We start from the raw sequence: 16,997 nt of genomic DNA on the forward strand, positions 1-16,997 counted from the left end.
CTTCCCATGCTCTGCTGGGTGCACAAGAAGCTGGGAGGGGTGGGGGCACAGCCAAGACACTTGATCCAAACTGGCCAAAGGGATATTCCATACCATATGACGTCATGCTCAGTATATAAGCTTGGGGTAGTTGGCAGCAATTGCAGCTCAGGGACTGGCTGGCTGGTGTTGAGAGGTTTCATCACTTTTTTTTTTTTCCCCTGGGTTTCACTTCTCTGTCTCGTTTCCCTAATCATTACATTTAGTATTAGTATTAGTATTTTTTGTTTCAATTATTAAACTGTTCTTATCTCAACCTACAAGTTTTCTCACTTTCACTCTTCATATTCTCTCCCCCATCCCACTGGGGCATGGGGGGAGTGAGGGTGCAGCTGTGTGGTGCTATTTGCTAGCTGGAGTTAAACCATGACAGTTTTCTACTTTAACTGCATGGTATTTATTTCAGGTTTTAACTATACGTGCTGCATTCTAAACGCAGGTGTGTTCTCAGAGACTAAAAATACTATAAAAGGTCATGGTTAACTCCCTGAACCACAAGAAGCATACAGAATATTAAAGCCCAAGGAGGCTCCGCCTTTCTATGTAATGAAAAAATGAAAAAGTTTTTAAATCCTCTTTCAATTTTGAGAAAAATGCAGGCATAGAACCACTGTATTGTAATAACTACAGTATCATATTAATTGTCCAATACAAACAAATAATTACTTAGTTTATTTTCATGTACACTCAGTAATCAGATAAAATGTGTACTAAATAAATACCTGCAGTTAGCCTACCTTATTTTCATCATCTCTCTATGAGTCTGAGATATTTTTTTTCAACCCTGTAACCTAATAAACTATATATATGATTCTGGTGAAATAGATTACAATTGCTATCTTAAAACCACCAAGCATCATAGTGAAATCAGCAGGAAAATAACTTAATGAACCTTAGTCATCGTAATTGTATTGGTTATAAAAGATATTTTTCTCCTGCAGATAGGTTGACAAAAAATATTCTTTAGCATTAGCTAAATTAAAAAATTCAATTATTTCACTTTTTTTATGAAACAGAATTTATTATGATATAATAACATTTTAACTAATATGTAAATGTATGCCTATCAAGGAGGTACTTTAATTGCATATGAAGTCTATCAGAAGAACTCACTTTCTTTATGCAAGTGTACTTTAGCTGATTTAATTATTTAGCCTCCTAATTACGCAGTCCATACCAATCAACCAAAATGAAGCACTTTTATAATCTTAATTTCACATGTCAAATCATCAAATATGTTTTTGCATGTGTCTCATGTTAACTAGAAAGCCAGATTTTGAACGAACAGTGAGTATGTGAGGTTAGGGGCAAAACCCAAGAAAGCTTTCATCTAGGGCAATGGTAGCCCCTACCTATTCTCTTTTTCCCAGATCTTCTGTTTCACCATTGATTGAGGTAAGAGAAATAGCAGTATTCAGTTGGCTTTAACATAACTTTTTTCTTTTTTTAATTTGCCCAAACTTTTTGGAAATTTATTCTCTTTTACTCCACCCACTGTTCCACCCCTGTAGCACAGGTTTACATCTTTTGTTTTGGGATCGTTTGTGACTAACCACATGGCTGGGATCAGGAAGGATTTCCATGTTTCCTCAGGGGGCTAGCAGTCTCACTTTTCTGGATTTTGGTTGTGCTTTCTTAACACATCCTGAGCACTCCCCCATCAGACATGGGCCCTTATGTTGGGCAGCAGGGAAGGCTCATAAGTTTACTTCGGGAAGTTTACAATGGTTTGTATTTGCAGCTCATGCTGGTGAACATTAAGTACTATCCGAGGCTCTAAGAGCCTCCTTGTGTGGCCAAGGAGAGACAAAGTTTCACCAACGAGCCCTGAAGCTACAGAAAGGTGATGTGACATCTTTCTGGCCTGAGATTTTCCCTGTCCCAACCTGAGGCCAGAAGACTTGAAAAGTAACAAAAGATGGGTCAGCCCCAACCATTTTTGTTATACTTCTTTAACTCACATTAGGAAAAAAAAAAAACTGTATTGCCCTTAGTAAGAGAATGGGAGAAAACGGAAGGGCCACTTGGCCCTCCTCCCACCCTAGAGTATTTAACGTATTTGCAGTCTGTCACTTAAATGCCATTATTTCATATATGAGGAGGTCCTGCTCAGTTATATGAAAATTGAACAGCAGACATCTTTTAAAAATGTAAACCATTGCTCCCTGTACTTAGTTTAAATGCGGGATTCAAAAATTTGAGGCAGAAGGGGGAAAAACTGCTTTATTACAGCCACAACAATGTACGTACCAGTAACTCAAATAGGATTGGTTTTGCAAATTTTTCCTAACCAATTATAACAAACTGAAATTTATTCAAGAAGTTGGTATTAACTTTAATTCATTTTTCATAATAAGTGATTTTATCAAGTGTAAAATCATTTTCTTACAGAATAAAAACAAAAATAATGCAGTCCACAATCTCAGACTCAAAGTGAATCAAAATGATATATAGTATTCATAAAATAGTAAACATTTGATAATAGAATTTTGGTGCTATTGCTGTTGCAAAAAGTACATTAATTTACATTGTTTGCTAATCTTCAGAAATTTTTCATGCTATTATTAGACAGGACTCTGAGCCTTTCTTCAAACAAAGTAGAAGAGTGTGAAATCAGAACCACATTTCGCTTTAATCCACTAGAGGGTGGCCTGCCTCAGTCAGGGCTGTCGTACCAAATTCATGCAAGATATCCAACATTTTCTTCCTTTTGACCTGTTGATAACCAACTCTTTGTATTTCGCTATTGTTCATCTTCTGTTACAAAGTTATTTCCTTTATATAAAACAGTATGTATATTTTAAAAAACCCTTTTCCTAACAAAAACTATCTCATTCATTTTTTTGTATATCTAGGATATATTTCAGTGTATACTTCCCTTAACTTGAAAAAAAATTTGTGAATTATTTTTCAAGTTTTAAAACCTTTATAGTTTCCATGCCCTTTGTCCACAGATACATAACAAATAGGATAAAAAAAAAAATTCTTCACCAAAGATTACGGCACAAGGGGAGAAGGGAGAAAGAAAGGGAAGAGAAAGGAAGGGAAGGAAAAATCTGTGCAGCCTTTTGTTTATATAATTAGATGGCCATAAAAGAGAGAGTAAAGTAGACAAAGATTGAAAGAAACTGACTTTATTTAACCAACCCTTTCCTCAGTTTATTCTGAATTTTTATTTCTCAGAAAGATGTTTAACCGCTCTTACGTTCTACTGATAACTGTATGTAATAAAATTTAATATTTTATACCATTTGGAAAAGGAGTATGAAAAATATATTCCTAAACTACAAAAAAAAGCAGCAAAACTGGGAGGGGGGGACACGACACACGAGCTTTTTTCTTGAATGGTTTCAACATGCAGTATGCTCTGAACTACAGCAGCCTTTGCAGAACTTCGGTGATCTCTAATCAGTTGTTCTGAACACAGATAACATCCTTATACAGCTTTTAAAAGGAAAAAAAAAAAAAGGGATTTAAACCTCCCGAGCTGTTCTGTACAAACACAAAACATGCCGTGTAACTCCCACAAATCGGAAGAGATCTGTGGAAGCGTGCAAAGGCTTGTTTCGTGTATCCGTACCCGAAGCAGCAGTGTCACGTAACAGACAGCTTCCCACGGCCAACCAGGCTGGCGCAGCCGCGCGTACTACGCGGCATCTGGGCACGCCGAAGCATTGGCTCCTCTCTGGGGAGTGGAAGGGGCTCAGTTATTAATGACCACTGAGCAGGCAGCACCATGTCAGTGTGACAACCGAGCGGGTGAACGATGCACCACTAACCACCATGGAAACAAGGAGAAATAAGAAGAGCTAGCGAGCATCCCTCTCTCTTCCCCCCCCCGCCTCTCTCCGCTGGATTGCGAGCCTCAGCCAGCCAGGCAGCAACAGCGCTCTGGCAAACGTAAGGGATCTCAGCTGGCAGCACAGAGAGTCTCTCATGTTGTAGGATATCAATAGATACATCTTTGTATTATATACTGTTAGACGCACGCACACCAACTCACACACACACATACATGAATGCACACCTATTCTGACTCTGGCTTTAATACAAGTATGTGGCTACCTGAACTAAGGAATCAAAATTACCGAGATGCAAGAACTCCTCCAGATCTGAAACTACTCTTATCATAGGGTAAGTTGATCTTTATTTTCAATTTTATCTTGACTTTTATTTTAATGTGCAACTCTTTCCCCTTTCTTCTTTTTGTGAAGTTATTTTATTAGCATATTTTCACATTTTACTTTCTGAATGGAAATGCAAATGCAATTTGCTTTTTGTGCCTGAGATAACCCTAAATATGCTTGCAAGAGTATCAGGTTTGTTCATTTTTTAGCTTGAAAGAACATCAAAGGATAAAAAATTGTAACGGGAGAACATTTCCCCTGATGTTTCAGATGCAAAATCAAATTACACAGTTGCTCTGTGTTTTGAAACCAATAAAACAAGATACAGGACAGCCTCCTTTCTTCTCTCCAGTGCTAGGATTAAGGGAAATGTTGTTTATGTCAGGACCTAAAAATCACTGAGCAGCGAGGCTGAATGAGCATATCACAAACAGTTATTGAATTTCTGCCAGGCTACATCTTAAGGATTGTGGCAAATGACTTCGCTTAAAAACGTCCCCTTTCCAGTCAGAAGGGACAGTGTGAATGTCTGATTACTGATGCAGCTGGAACAGACACGTTAGGTAAAAAGGATCGCATTAAGCAGAAGAGTTCTAATCTTCTTTGGTAATTAACAGGATCGCAGCAGGGTGCCTCTAAAGTATATTTTCGTGTAAGGAGACTGTTCAAATCCATCACTATAAAAGCTTTGTCTCTTTTAGTAAAGGAAGGCTCAGAACTGTTTGTCTTTGCTTTCCATGTCTTTATCTTCACATGTCTAGTTGGAGTTTTTGCCCAGTACTGCTGTTCAGAAACAGAAGAACCCAACATAGGGGGATAAAGAGGGCAGTAAATGCAGCAGGCTAGAAAAAAGACAGTGATTTTCTATTTAACCAATTTATTCTACATGAAATTCCATGCTAGCATTATTATTGCCTACTGTGTTTGTGTTTATGCATGTGTATGTCATTTCTTTCATGCAGTGTAACAGTACCTCAGTATCCCTTCAGATGAAAAAACATTCAGTAAAGTCCATCAGCATGGATCTGCGATTCATGCATCAGTGAAAGCCAGAGAGATTTTACTTACACCATGAAAAAGACAGGTTAGCTATCTAATGTGTGCTTCAAAGTGGAGAAAAAAAAAAAATCTAAATCTTCCTGCATGCTTTTGTTTGCTTTTTAGAATACTATGTCTGTATTAAAAACAGTTCAGTATTTAGATTATTTCTCCTACCCCTTTTCTCCCCCCACCCCCTCACTACTGTACATGTTGGAGAACATCATAAAGCATCTGTTCCTTTGCAGCGATGCAATTATTTCCTTGTAATTTTAGAGTTACTGTGTTTTGAGAAACAAACATTGCGAAACAACCATCAACAGATAGCCAATGCCTGTAAGCCTGCCACCTTTCCATAAATGTCAGGAAACGGGTAGCTTAACAATAGGTATGGGAAGAAGTCAATTAATTCAGGTGACCTTTGTAAATGGTGACAATAAAGCAGCTCTGACGATATGCCACAGCATTCAATATTCCCTCTGGAAAATGAATGAGCTTAAGAAGAGGTTTCCTTTTCAGACTACAAAATGAAAGGTATTGAAACATTAGCTCCTGCTATTGGCAAGCTTGCTTCCTCTGTTTCAGATGGTCTATGAAATCTGGTTAAAGGAAGCTGGCTTATTTTGTTATGTGTACCGCAATCTCTCATTCAATTAACTAAATAGCCTGTTTTCACCCACATTGCATGTGCATTTTAGTTGTTAAAGCAAGAATGTTAAGCTACTACTTTGGATTTTTACAGAATGGGCTATACAATAAGGGGAGAAAACCTGATTCTGATCTCTTCGTGCTATATGCAAAGGACTACTCAGATGAAACTTTCTCTATTATATACCACGGCACATGCTCAGCTTTTCTGAATCGTTATCCTTACTAATTTATAATGTAAAAATTAAGTAAATATGATTAAGTAAACTAATGCATATTGGGTTTTCCACATATACTCTAATGCGCTACTTTAAAATATTGTATAGATACGCCAAAGAGTTTCAGAAAAATGTGGTCATTCCAATCGTACGTGTACAGAGAAAATATGCTGTAGATGATCATCTGAGTATGAAGCATAGATATTCTTAAGCAGCAAAGCAGTCAAAATGTATGGTGACTGTGTTTTGGTTAATACTCCCTCAAAGCTCCTGCAATAATGTTGTAGTGTCAGACAATGACTGGCTGATGTTGTTATGGCAACCTGAAGTACCACCTCTCAGGGTGGTAGGTCTGAGCATGACATCACAGCATGCCTGTTTGGAGTACCCAGAAGTACATGAGTATTCCTCTTTTGCACCAGAATTAGACCAGATCAGCTAGGTAACATTGTTACCTGTAATGCAGATCAAAAATGTCATGTATAATCTTTGTTAACTGACCAAGAATGAGCAGCTTATAAAAATACTTGTGGCCTGTGAACCACTTGTGATCACTTGTCCCTTGACACTAGAGGGCAAAATTAAGTATTTGCAGGTGAGAGCAAATCATTTAGCAGTGTTGCAGCCACTTTCTTTCACTCTTACCTCTAATCTTGATTATATGAATAACGATTCTAGAAGCTTTGCTACTTGGTGACAACTTTATATGTCTGGTGTTCAATAGCCAAATTTTAGAGCATATAAAGCAATAGAAGAAGATAAGCAGTAGTAAACAGAGTTTTTCAAGACAAGTTCTGTCTTACTTCTGAAAGTAAAGTCACAAGGGAGAAAAAATTAAACCTTTTTTTAAACTACAGGTATATGTTTTTAGTGAGCTACGGTACATCAATGTTTTAGTTAATTCATATATCCTTCCTCCATATAGCACCATTGAAAGCTGAAGGAAAAGAAAACTCTTGAGGGAGACATTGTCAGAAAGCATCTTAGTAAACACTTTCACTTTAAAGTCCACAAACTCTATTTGACATCAACTAGCAAGAACTGACAGTGAAAAACTAATTTCCCATGTAGGACTTAAGGAACTATTTTCTGAAGACCAAAAAAGGGACAGTTTCTAAAACACAATTTTATTTTTTTTTTAACAGAATAAGTCTTTAAGCCCTCCTACTACTTCAGAAAGAATATTAATTCTCATTCTAACAATACAATAAGCAATTAAAATCCTTTACTTAAGGGAAAATGCCAGTAGAATTTGAGAAGAAACAGTAGTGACAGATGTCATTAGAACGGTCATTAAACACATTTGTATTAAGAGAAAAATCAATACTTCTCATTACAACTGTAATGTAACTGTAAAAAAAAAAAAAAAAATTTTCTGTGCCTTTTACTTATTCAACTGACCAGATCACAAACTGTAAAATGCCCTTATTGTGAAACAACGTTGTTCATAAAGATCTTTCCTTAATATCCTTGATGCCAAAAACTTTATTTAAACAAACAGTATGATCTTCAGGATTATACACAGAATCTATAAATGATGTCATCAGTGTTTCCACAACAAATTAATTCCTCAGCTGACCTGAACTGATAAAGTTTTATTAGCACAGCACATGGAGATATACTCATTTGTGCCAGAGAAATATCCAATACGGATGTCAATCAGATTATTCCACTTTTGCTTCTTTGCAGAGTAGCTGAGTGTGCCACCTGGTGAGGAAAAGCATTTTCATGGGGGTGAAATACAAACTCCTTTCACAATTTTGCTTAGTTCAGTTACCCTTGCCTACAGGATTTCCTATTCTTTATACATGGGAGATGGTGGTATATAATAAATCAACCATAATAAAAAGAATAGCAAAGAAATAAAAAGATAGTCAATGTGCATATTTTCTTCTCTCAGTATTTAAAGACATGTTCTAGTTGTACAAGCCAAAGGATATGTAATTTGATAAATAGGATTGTGTTTATTATATTCATTTACTTCTATTTTATGATTTCTTAGCTTTAATTTACAAAATGCTTGGAAGGACGAGCTACAGGTATGCTCTCACCCCTAGCATTCCCAAACCTGCTTACCGGTTTTCTGCAAAGAACAAACAAATACAAAGAAATTAAAATGAAGGGAAGGTTTAATTTCATAAACACAATTTTATACAGCATATCCTTGAAACAATTTTCCTTCATTTAGAAATATTTCTTCTTCACAAAAGATTTATCTCAATAAAACTCACTCTCTTTCAGCTTGCCTGTTCGCTGTAACTGCTTGGCCTCAAGCAGTAATGCTCTAATTCAAAGGAAATAAGAAATAAGATCTCTGTATTCCCATTATTTCTATTCAGCTGCTGTATTTCTGGAATTCATTAAAATATCTGCCCCAAATTTAATGGTAGCTTAACTCTACTGACCTCTGCATTAGAGCAGAAAAGAATTTTTGCCTCTTTTCTGCTCAACTCCCACAGTCTCAGTCAAACTGGGAAATGCTTTTTGACAACATTGGCACAAAAAAAAAAACCTTTTGGCAGTTCCCTTTCCTGCATAAGCATCTGTATTTAGAGGTAAACACTGAAAAGATTAATAAAATGCTACAGGGAATATTTTTTTTCAAAATATCTACTGATCATTAATATTACCCCAAGAGTCTTTCACTAGAGGGTTCTTGTCATGCACATAACAACTACTCTGCCAGGAAAAACTTCCAGAACTACCAGAAAAAGTCTCTAAATCATTTCGTATAAGAAAGGTACAAACCTTAAGTTTAGCTGTACCAAAAATCCCCTGGACATCCAGCTACTAGTATAAAAAAAAAAAAAAAAAAAAAAAAAACCAAAAAAAAAAGGCTGTTCACACAGTTCTTTGTCTACGGATCAGACAAATTCAGAACTTGCCTGTTGAATAAACTACAGAATAATAGACCAGAATAAACATCAGGTAATAGAACACACAACAAAGAAAATCACCATAGAATACCATCTTCCTGGATGAGAGAAGACAACTCTCCTAATGGTCTTTACAAATGCAGTGTGATAGTCAGACATTACTAGGGCTCTTCTAGTGTGGTCTTGAGATGTTAGACGAAACCACAGCTGACAATCACATTGGTTAGCTTTCTCATCGTGGTGCTAAAACAAAAAGTCATCCTTATTTGAGACAGCACAAGAAATATATCCCTGATTTGGGATGCAATTAAGTAAGTGCAAATGTTTAACTTGCTCCCTGAATAAGGATAAACACAAACGTCTCCTAATTCTGCTTTACAATGGTGGCATATCTTTGTTGAAATTGGAGGTATATACATGTCACTATTTATATCATATTTATGTGATTTATTCTGTAAAGTCCTAATAAAATTGCTCATCTTGACAGGAATAATTTTTATGCAGAAACAGACTTTTCTCAAAGGTTTTAGCAAGTGTCACGGTAGCTGTAAATCGAAGGACCAGGGACATTTGTTTCTTCACCCCAAGCTCATTCCTGTTGCCAAGTTCTCTCAAGTCCCTGAACACCTTCTCCCCTCTGGAAAGCAGCTTTCTCTAGAGGTCATGCCAAGCATCAGCAATTTTTGCAGATGACATTTAACAGTGAGCTAATTCAGTGTTTCTAGCAAAGTGCAGAATTACCTGCTGAGTTCCCCACACCAGCTGGCTCCATGTTGCAGGCCACAGAAGGAACAGAGAGGCAGGACAGCCTGCTCCAGTGAAGGCTCACGTGGGGGTTAAGCTTTCCAGAAAAACCTCTTCCCTGTGTAACAGCTCCAAACTCACTGCACAACATGACACTACTCTTTTGCACGTGACCCATACAGAAATCAGGCATTGCTTTAAAAATTCTTCCTCTCCCCCCATTGCAAAAGTATGTTTCAGAAACAATACAATTAATTTATAAAGTACAATATTTTCTCTTATCAAATTCTAGACAAACAAAAACACCTTTTGTTTTGAAAAATAAAATTACAGTTAAGTGGTGCTTCATTACCACCAAAGCTTGAGGGACACTATCTGCACAACTTCTATTTAATACCAGTTTATAACAACACAGACCTACTTAGCTTATTAGGTTATCCTCTAAGCATAACACTGCAAGTATATTCTATATATATTCATTGTGCTACACCTTTTTGAATATATATTTCTTTCTACACAGGATGCACCATGTTAACTTTGGGAAAAGACAGCTGAGACTGTACAGCAGCTATTTCATTATACTCTCAGAATACAGTTATGTCACTACTTCACTTTAATTTGTTTGGCCAGTTACTCACTGGTAAGCCCAAATACAAGGTTAAAATTCTGCAGCATTTGAGAGAAATTGAATGATTAATGATCACTACACCAGTTTATAGAGGTATCCTTATGAGGTGAGAGAAGACAAAATGAGGTAATTGCAAATATACTGAACTGTAAAGCTAGAAATGTTTGTCTGAATAGCAATTTCACCCAGCATGTATAATTCACATAACATATTTTTCTGAATGTTCCTTTGATATAGATTATCCAGTCATCAGTATTGTGTCAGACAAACACTTTTTTGGTCATTTCATTTTTATTGCGAAATAAGAGACAAAAAGGGTATTCAGCATATTACTCTAGGGTTAGACTCTGAACTCCAAAAACACATAAGGAAAAGTACTCTGCCCTCCAAGAGCAGAAGGTAAGCTCCTGAACGCTGTCTTTACTGGGCAGAAAGCACAGCCAGTGAATCTGTGGAACCTACATTTTTCACTTCCACAGATCCAAGAATAATTTGCATGTTTGGACACACATCATAAAAACCTTATAGTCACTCTGATAGGAAGCAATACACTTAGATATTAGTGCAGAAAGTAATTTCAATACAGTGAACTCAGCTCTATATCTACTCACACAGATACACAGAATCGTATAGTTTGGAAAAGACCTTTAAGATCGTTGAGTCCAACCATAAACTTAACACTGCCAGTTCACCACTAAAGCATGTCCTTAAGCACCATATCCAAATATCTTTTAATACCTCCAGGGATGATGAATCAACCACCTCTCTGGGCAACCTGTTCCAATCCCTGAGAACCCCTTCAGTGAAGTAATATTTCCTAATAACGAGTCTAAACCTCCCCTGGCACAACTTCAGGTCATTTCCTCTTGTTCTGTCACTCGTTACTTGGGAGAAGAGACCAACACCCACCTCGCTACAACCTCCTTTCAGGTAGTTGTAGCAAGCGATAAGGTCTCCCCTCAGCCTCCTCTTCTCTAGACTAAACAACACCAGTTCCCTCAGCTGCTCCAGACCCTTCACCAGCTTTGCTGTTCTTCTTTGTACACACTCCAGCACTTCAATGTCTTTCTTGTACTGAGGGGTCCAAAACAGTTGTTTAGGTTTTTGGTTTTGTTCACAAAAAAAAGTGCAAAGCTTATATTAAAAGAACTTTAAGATCTCACAGAATCACAGAATTCCAGGTTGGAAGGGACCTCAGGGATCATCTACTCCAACCTTTCTAGGAAGAGCACAGTCTAGACAAGATGGCCCAGCACCCTGTCCAGCCAAATCTTAAAAGTGTCCAATGTGGCCGAGTCAACCACTTCCCTGGAGAGATTTTTCCAATGTTTGACTGTTCTCACTGTGAAAAATTTTCCTTTCATGTCCAACTGGAATGTCCCCAAGAGCAACTTGTGTCCATTAAACGTATCACTCCCCCTCATGCCACCACCCTCTACCTGCACCCAACTTGCTTTGTCCAAAAATATAAATCAAAGAAAATCTGATTAAGTACAACTCACACAATATCTATAGTTTTGACTTGTTAGCCACAGATACTAAAGCATAAATTGACCTCTCTTGTACCTCTAAAGCTGGTGATACTGTATATTGCTGATTTCTGACGTGTTCAAACACCTCACAGGCTGGATCAAAACTGTTGTGGGAGCCTCAACTGAAATTGTTATCTTTTATTCATTCTTGTTTTTTTGCTAATTGTGTTTGTTTCCACTCTCCCATTAACTTTGTTTTAAGAGTTCTCTGTAAAAGTAATTGTAAGAGAACTATCTGCTAAAAACAAACAAATGAAACTATTACAATTAAAATTTCCATATTAGATAGAACAATCCAGAAACCTTTCACAGATGGTCCTCAGAATTGCCATCTTTGAGTGTAATTTTACTTCCATTTGTGGAAAATGGCAAAATTCCCATTGATGTCAACAGATGCAGAAGGGATTTATAAATGCTTTTTCTCTTTGATTTTTGGTGTTTTCATCATTTTTCTATCTAGAAATACAAAATTCATCATTTTGCTTCATTTCCACTCATGCTGCAAAGTAAAAGACAAGATTAACTCCTTGAGAACTTTTCTTCTTGTTTAGAATAATCCTAATTATTATACATGTTATGGTACAGCCTCTTTATCTAAAACATCGAGATGAGATTCAAAACTTTCTGAAAAATAAGATTTCCAATAAAAGGAAATCTGCCTAGCCAGTTACAAAAAAATTTGAAATCACAGTCCATATCCAACTTTTCTGAGTATACCTAGCCAGCTCAGAAAAGTTGGCTAGGTAGTTTTTCAAGTACTGCACTCTGAGAGACATAGGAAACAAATCCAATTTTCAACTTCTAGTCAAATGGAGTTTAATTAAGCAGAATTATACTAAACATATGACAACTTTTGTCCATTTTGGTTTGCCTGTGTGAGGAAACAGTAATATTCAGAAACAATTAATAGTACATCATCAGTCTTGAGGAGGAGAAGCAAACCTCTTCAATATTTAATATGCACCTTACTTTGAAATATAACTCATAGACATTAAAATGGTGTTTTGAAATGGAAACACATGGTCCTTACTGTAACTTTTCCCTCCTATTTATATTTCACTTGTCTATAGTAAACATTTTTCCATGAAGGACATCAGTGTTTACATTGCCATTTTATCACCTGTGAGTAAGTGGAATAAGGTTGTGCATATCTTGTTTTTAAGAGTTGCCATCATTAATTTACTCAGTAAAAAACCCAACAAAAAACATTTCTATGGCTACTTGACAAATGAATTAGGAAAGTAAAAAGTTTTGTTCAAACAGTATGGACATCAAAGAGGTATTCCTATTCCTGTGTTTAGTAGCAGTAAGAGTTTAACTTAATTTTCCCAAACATTTAGAGCAGAGACTTACCATAAAACTTTCACTTTTTACACTTTAGTCATAATGGTTAACTTGCAACTTAGAATTTATTGCAAAACTGTTTATGATTTGTGTCCTATTTTCTCCAGTTCTATTCTAAACCCATGTACCTTTCTCTTGTCCACTAATGAGTTATATATCTTGGAAAAGAAAAGAATATACTGTGATTCTCTGATACTCAGATCTTCACATTTGCTGCATAAATTCATCCTCTCTAGCCTGTCAAAAAGTTGCCTAACATTAGAGTTTGGCTATTCTTAAAGAATGCTCCATTCACCTATAGTTATCATGTCGCAATAATTCTGTTCTGTTCATGATCATTACTGTCACACTTGGGAATAAAAAGAAAATGAGGAAAAATAAAACCCCAGAAAATCAAAACCAGCATTATTATATTTCCATATTTTGACCTTTGCTGTCAGGCTACTAGCCTAGATGTCACTGATGATATGGAGAGAATATAGTAGCTTCTACTAAACTTTTAAAAATATATTTGAAAGAAATAGGCAGACTTTAATGTCTACATTAAAGGACAGTAAGCACATTTTCAGTCTTAATTACAGTAGCGCTAGATTCCTTGTGGCTCCATTTTCATGATGGAAGTAATGGCACTTATTCCTATATATGATTTGGTCCTCCTATGATCTGGTATAATTTCTAACTTTTATACCCCTTACTAATCCTGTTCACAGTTACATTTAGAAGCTGCTCTGGAAAGGATTATATTACTTATATGATTCGCCAATTAAAAATGTGTGATTTCATTGGAAAAGTATTGATTCAAATAGAACACATTCTGTCGTTACTATGTATTTGCCTTAAGGGTTTTGAAAATGGAAGTCACAGAAAGGTTTTTCAATTTATATTTAGGTACTTACATAAAAGAACTTCCTCTAATAAAGTTTAAATTTTCAAGTTGCTGATTGCCAGTGCTCCCATTGCCTTCAGAGGTTTCTCAGTGCAATCCATATCCAGGTGCTTTTTTTAGGCATTTAAATATTGCCTTCAGTAGGTATTATTTAACAATAAACTATAACTAGAATGGAGAAATAAAATTCCATGCAATTTCAAAGATTTAATTGCTGAAATGTTAAATTACTATACATGGTCCAAATTCTCAAGTACATTTAGGGTCCTTAGTCACCATCTTCGCTGAAGTAAAGTATATAGATCCATATACTTTGATTTGGCATACTTGGAGTTATGCTAATACAGGTCCCAGCCTTCTGTTCTGAACTGAAGTACCTTTTGCTCTTTTAAGGGCCGGAAAACCCATAAATTTTCTGGTTTTCAAGTGTTATTCTTCATCACTGCTCTGACAGTCTCTGACATTTACCAAATGCTCACAGAAAGCAACAAAAAATCTTTCCATTTACCTCTAGTGAATGTGGATTAAGCCTTTTTAGTCTTTACTTCATTTTATATTTGTTTTATGTATCAGTTCTCCAGACAATGTCTTGTGTTGGTATCTCATTCTATAGACCTAGCAATAGCACAAAGACATAGGAAACATTAAAACGAATTAAGACAAATTGATAAAAGGTTTATATAAACACACACCATACATGCCTGACACAAATACGGCAGGGAAATTATAATAGTTATGTTGAGATTGTAGACTATCTATCTACAACTACTCCGTGGTAAGCACATAAAAGGTGTGGTATAAATCCGCTATACTGCTATTTAATCTCTCATGCAGAGTTTAGTCAAACTTTCAAAAAGTCTGAGTATACTTTGTGGAAGTCATCTACCCTATCGTTAATTGAAATATAGATATTTTAATAGAAATTATAAAGACCAATCAATACTGAGGGCTCAGTCAAATGTTCAATTCCATAAAAAATAAATTTGCATTAGCATTGCTTAAAAATAAATTTTGCTTGGCACGTCAAAGTACAGTATCGAATCCACATGAACCAAAATCAACGATGATCTATGTGAAAGGACAAGACTAATAAATCCTGCATAGCAACTAGTAAGAAACTCCAAAGATCAATTTTTCCTTCCAAAAGCTGGTCTGACATAACAGCTGACTTTGCTTTGAGCAGGAGGTTAGACTAGAGACTTCCTGAGGTCCCTTCCAACTCGACCGCCCCATGACACCATGATCCACTCAGCAGAGGGGCACGATCCTTTACCAACATTGTCTTGGGTAACAACCTACAGCACCACTGTCCTCATCAGATCCTGCTTAGATGTCTTAGTACGACTGCATCAGATGAGAGCAATTAAGACGTTACCAGAGGTGAAAGTCACTGTCCAATCAGTTTTGCTACATGTTTTGAGTTTGGTCTCTGTGTCAGTGGTATGGAGTAGAAAATTTTGAGAAGGCAGACACTCTGATAGACTGCTAACAGCTATAAAGGAAACAAAACTCCGTTTAGGCACAAGGCAGTATTTGCTTTGTTGTTATCTAAAGGGTAATTTGACCACATCCCAGCAAGATACTAAAAATTGTTTAAATGCCCTCCTATTTTGATTAAAATTTTTAAGATAACATATTGTATTTTTTCAGATAACAGAAAAAAATTGATTTCTAGTAGGGGAAGAGAACAATTACCTGAAACATTACCATCTTAATTTGCAATCTGTGTATTTTTGCTCAGCTAGGTGTTCAGTGTATTGCACAGATTTAAGGCTGAATATACTAAAGTTTTATATAGAGTCTTGAAAATACAGCGTTAGCAATCTTGAATGAGAATTAGCATAATGACCACTTCATATTAAGCTCTAAACTTTGGCTTTCACTTCCTAGAGTGGTATTCTACTTCATGTAGTGAATATACTTAAACTGACTTACTCTTTACATGATATAAACCTGCAATGAATTTCTCATAGTTATCTCCAACATCAAGATTCATCCAGTAATTACTTCTACCAGACTAATTTAAGAAACATGAACTGGTCAATTAGAGTTGACTAAAATGTAGAGTACCCTTATTTAGATGATTAAATGAACACCATTTTTAGTCCTAATATATAAAAAAAAGACAGCAATGTGCGAAGGATGACAAACTAGAACTATGCTATAATCCTATATGTAATTTCACTGAAGCCGTGGAGTGTAAATCAGGGCAGAAATAAGCATTTGCTATGATGTTATCGGTGGATAACATAAGATAGCCTTTTCAGTTCTAAGTTCTGAACACACATAAAATCATTGTCATGAGATTTACTTACTACAAGTTTAAAGGAAGGGTCGGGAAGTCTTTAAAGTATTTTTCTCATATTACAAACCACCCTGTGCAGACAGTTTGCATTTCTGTTCTTTAGCATGAGTAAAAGCTATAATTTGATAATGTTTTTTAAGAAAAATGCTTCTGAAAAACATAAATTATATTGCTGAGATTAACCACTGGTATTATATCAACTCTCTAAATCAATATTCCAACACAAGCATACTCTAAACTCAAAAACATGAAGTATGAAAAAGTACCAAGCATTTCACCAAAATAATACCAACATAGTATTATAGACTATTTCTTAGCTATGGTCTTTACATTTTCCTGACAAAATCTGCTTGTTGCCAAGCACTGGGGTTAAGTATCTGAATGTAATTCAAATAAAAATTTTAATGATACCTCATAAAATTATTTCTTCTTATAACAAGGATGCATTTCTCAATATGCAACAATTTCTAGAATTCATTACCAAACATTTTCCAAAACAAGCACAAAAAAGTTTGCCTTAATAAGAACTCCTGTTCTGGCCCTAAGTTGGATTCTTGTGTGAACAACGAAATATTATCTTTCCAAATGCCTGCAGGCACTCATATTCAGGAT

The 16,997-nt window shown here is 35.9% G+C and overlaps 2 protein-coding genes across 5 annotated transcripts in view; one reads left to right on the forward strand and one right to left on the reverse strand.

The window, feature by feature from the left end:
* Positions 1-16,997, reverse strand: part of IMMP2L (inner mitochondrial membrane peptidase subunit 2) — a 483,378-nt gene that overhangs the window by 234,671 nt on the left and 231,710 nt on the right. The gene's annotated exons all lie outside the window — the stretch shown is intronic.
* The window catches only part of LRRN3 (leucine rich repeat neuronal 3), a 41,690-nt gene continuing 24,710 nt past the window's right edge, over positions 18-16,997 (forward strand). For 2 of the 3 annotated variants that reach the window (XM_075081056.1, XM_075081054.1), the window contains exon 1: positions 18-4,173. The gene's annotated coding sequence lies outside the window, so the exon portion shown is untranslated. Of the gene's footprint in view, positions 4,174-5,128; positions 5,251-16,997 lie in introns of all 3 variants that reach the window. The other variant, XM_075081055.1, reaches the window with a different exon arrangement.

The sequence above is a fragment of the Phalacrocorax aristotelis genome, chromosome 1 (genome assembly GCF_949628215.1).
Source record: "Phalacrocorax aristotelis chromosome 1, bGulAri2.1, whole genome shotgun sequence".
Taxonomy (NCBI): domain Eukaryota; kingdom Metazoa; phylum Chordata; class Aves; order Suliformes; family Phalacrocoracidae; genus Phalacrocorax; species Phalacrocorax aristotelis.